We start from the raw sequence: 3,567 nt of genomic DNA, 5'->3' as shown, positions 1-3,567 counted from the left end.
TTCTGGGGGGCGGGCGGGGGGCACGGCAGGGGACAGCCTGTTCCCTGCTGCAAGCCGGGGCTTTCTGGGGCTGCTGGAGGCCATTTCCCCCCATGCCCCCCCCACCCCGGGGGCAACAAGGGGCAAGGAAGGGGCTGATCCCCGCCCCCGTGCTGCCCCAGGTGGGACAGGCAGCCCCCTCCCAGGAGATGCCAGCCCCCCCATGTGAAGGGCTGTAACTGTGATGGGGGTTGGGGATTGTGGGTGTTGCACACGTGTGCGAGCGTGGGGTGCAGGCCCCTTCGAGCGGGTCAGGGCCCGGGAGCCCGCGCGCCTGGGGGCCCTGTTCCTGCTCTGGGAGCAGTGTGTCCTCAAGTCCCCTCTGGGCACCAGCAGTCGGGCCTGACTCACCCCGCCACTTCCCCGCCCCTGCCTCGGTTTCCCCCCCTGCCCCTGGCCCCGGTCCAGGCTTCGTGGCACAAACACGCCGGCATTGCCAGGGCAACGGCTCGTGTTGTCCTGGCACCGGGTGCGAGAGCGCAAAGGCCTGTGTCAGCATCGCCGGGGCTGGCGCCGCGCCTGTGCCCACGTCACTGGGCCCGGGACTTGCCCAGCGAGCGGGCTGGAGGGGAACCCGGGCGCCCGGACCTCCCATCCCCACCCAGCAGGGCAGGGACCCCCAACCCCCTCCCGTTAGCACCGTCAAGGCGGAGAACCCGGGCGCCCGGACCCCCCATCCCCACCCCACTACAACGGGGAACCCGGGCGCTCGGGCCCCTCAGTCCCCTCCGGGCTGGCCCCTTCCTCCCCCAGTGTTTACAAGCAAGCGCCGCCACGTGAACCACACGCATGTGCGCACGTCATGGCTGGCGCAGCAGGGGGCAGGGCCAGCACACCCCTGCTCCCTGTGACCCCATTAACTCTCCCTGTGCACCCCCTTCCCCTAGAGGGCCTCACATGCCACTTCCTGTGCGAGAGTGCTCGCACACCCGGCCGGCGTCACAGGGGTTTTCACGCCCGTGGAACGGGGCTTTCAACAGCCTGGAAAAGCAGAACCAAGTGGGGAAGGCGCCGAAGGGCTAGGGGCGGGGTGGGCACCGGGAACTCACTGGTGCCCCCTCGGGCAGCGCCGCTGGCAGGGCCCCGTGCCTGCCTCAGTCACAAGCGCGTGCAAGCCCCCGGGCTGTGTGCGTAGGCCTGAAGCAGGTGCTCCCTGCCCACCATGTGCTGAGCAAGTGTGTCCTGCGTGTGCGCACGCAGCAGGTGCCCACCACATGCTAAGCATGTGTGTGCTGCACGATGTGTGTGCACACAGTGGGGGCCTCCTGATGTGTTAAGTGTGTGTCCTGAGTGACACGTGTGCACACAGTGGTGCTCCCTGCCATGTGCTAAACACGCTTGTCCTGCATGACACTTGCGCACCCACACTTCTCCCCCAATGTGCTATGCACGTGTCCTGCATGACACGTGTGCACACTGAATGGTTGCATGCTTCAAATGTGTATGAATCAACACGCCTGTGCACACCGCCTGTGCTACAGCGTGTGCATGCACTCCCCCGCCTGTGTGCAGGCCCCCAGGCATGTGCACGCCCCATCATTTTGCCCCATGCCCGTGCACGCGTGCTCACACAGGCGCTCACCTCTGTGCACATGCTCTTCTGTACACACGCCTGTCACGTGTATCACGTGCAACTGCCCCCTCTCCACATGCGTGCACAAGGCAAACCTGGGACACATTGATGTCCACATTTGTGCGTGCACATGCACGCACACACATGTGATGCGCCTCCCTAGCACAGGCATGCATGTGCGCTCACTAGAGATGCACAGAAGATACGCTCACAACACTCACACACACATGCACAATGGAGGCAGGCGGAGGCTTGTGTGATGGGCCCTGCTCTTTGCCTGTGGATCCGTGAAAAGCCTCGCACAAAAGGCCCTGTCTACCTCTGGGTCTGTGCAACTCCTCTCACAAGGGGCTTCAATCCCTGCCCTTGGAATCAGTGCAAGCCCTCGCACGAGGGCCCTCAATCCCTGCCCTTGGAGTGAGTGCAGGTCCTCGCACGAAGGGCCCCAACCTCTGCCCTGGATCGGTGCAAGGCCTCGTACGGGGCCTTCCGCTCCCTCCCGGTGCTGGCCCCCGAGGCCAGGGGCTGTGGCGAGGAGCGGGGGCGCGAGCCGGCTGCCTCCCGATGCACCAGTGCTGGGGACATTCCCGCTGCCCAGGCTGGGAGCAGGGGAATTCCCAGCTCCGGCTCCGGAGCTGCCTGGAGCAAGAAGCCGGAGCCGCGCCTGGTTCCTGGAAGAGGAAGGGCCCCCCACCCTCCCGGGGGTTCCCAGAATTCACTGCTGTGCCGGGACTTGAGGAGCCTGACAGTGTGTGTGCAGCTCCTGGCACTTGAGCAAAGGGATGGGCTGTGGTTGTGCAGTTCCTGACACTCATGTAAGGCACTGGGTTTGTGTGGGTGCAGGTCCCGGCACACGTGCAAGGGACTGGATTGTGCATCTGCAGCTCCTGGGATGCGTGCAAGAGGCTGTGCTCTGCGCGTGCAGCTCCTAGCACTTGTGCAGAGGGCTTGGTTGTGCATGTGCAGCTCCTGGCACTCGTGTGAGGGGCTGTGTGCGTGCAGCTCCTGGCACTCTCCTCCACTCACTAGTGCCAGAAGCCCCTCGTGTGAAGGGCCCTGCTCTGTACCCCAGACCCCAACTCACTGGTGCAGCTATTGTGCGAGATGCACACCCCCTTGGGCTGCATGGCAGGAGCCCAGTTGTGCGAGTGCTGGGCCCTGGGCAGCGTGTGCTCACAAGCATTGTCCCACGGATCCGGCCGAGGGGAGAGGAGACCAGCGGCCTCTGCCCTTTGCCTCCGTCTCCAAACACTCGTGGCCCCGTTGTACAACGTGGCCCTGCGCTGGGTTCCTGGGTCCGGAGGTCACAGTGCCTTTCCCATCACTAGTGCAAAGGGCAGAGCCATGCGTGCGGCTCTGGACACTCGTGCAAGAGGCAGAGCTGCGGGGTCGTGCACGTGCACGAGCCTTTCCGGTGACTAGCGCAAGGGGCAGAGCTGCACGCCCACGAGCGTGTACAGCGCCAGACACCCCTGCACAGGGCAGCGTGTGGCTCCTGGTGCTCGTGCCAGAAGCAGAGCTGTCTGCCCACGTGGCTCCAGATCCTCGTGCGAGGGGCAGAGCAGCGGGGCTGCGGCTGTGCGCGCCCGTCCAGCCGCTAGTGCAAGGGGCAGAGCCGCACACCTAGAAGCGCGCGCAGCTCCCAACACTTGTGCAAGGGGTGACGTGCGCACTAGTGGAAGAGGGAGAAACAGGCCCTGCCTCAGTTTCCCCCGGGGCCCGGGATCCAGGGCAGCCGGGCTCTCGGTTACCGTAGTGCACCTAAGCCCCGCGCCGCCCGGCTCCTGGCTCCGCCCCATGAGCTCATTGTTTGCCAGCTCACCTGGCCCCAGCGCGGCTTAACCCCTTCCTGCCCGGCCTCGGCCTCGTCCCCGGCCTCGGCCTCGTCCCCGGGCCGGGCCGGGCCGGGCCGGGCCGGGCAGCGCGGGCGAGTGGTTAGAGCAGGGGGGCCGGGC

Source organism: Alligator sinensis, unplaced genomic scaffold, assembly GCF_000455745.1.
Source record: "Alligator sinensis unplaced genomic scaffold, ASM45574v1 scaffold107_1, whole genome shotgun sequence".
In the NCBI taxonomy this organism is placed as follows: Eukaryota; Metazoa; Chordata; order Crocodylia; family Alligatoridae; genus Alligator; species Alligator sinensis.
This window is presented reverse-complemented; position numbering follows the sequence as displayed.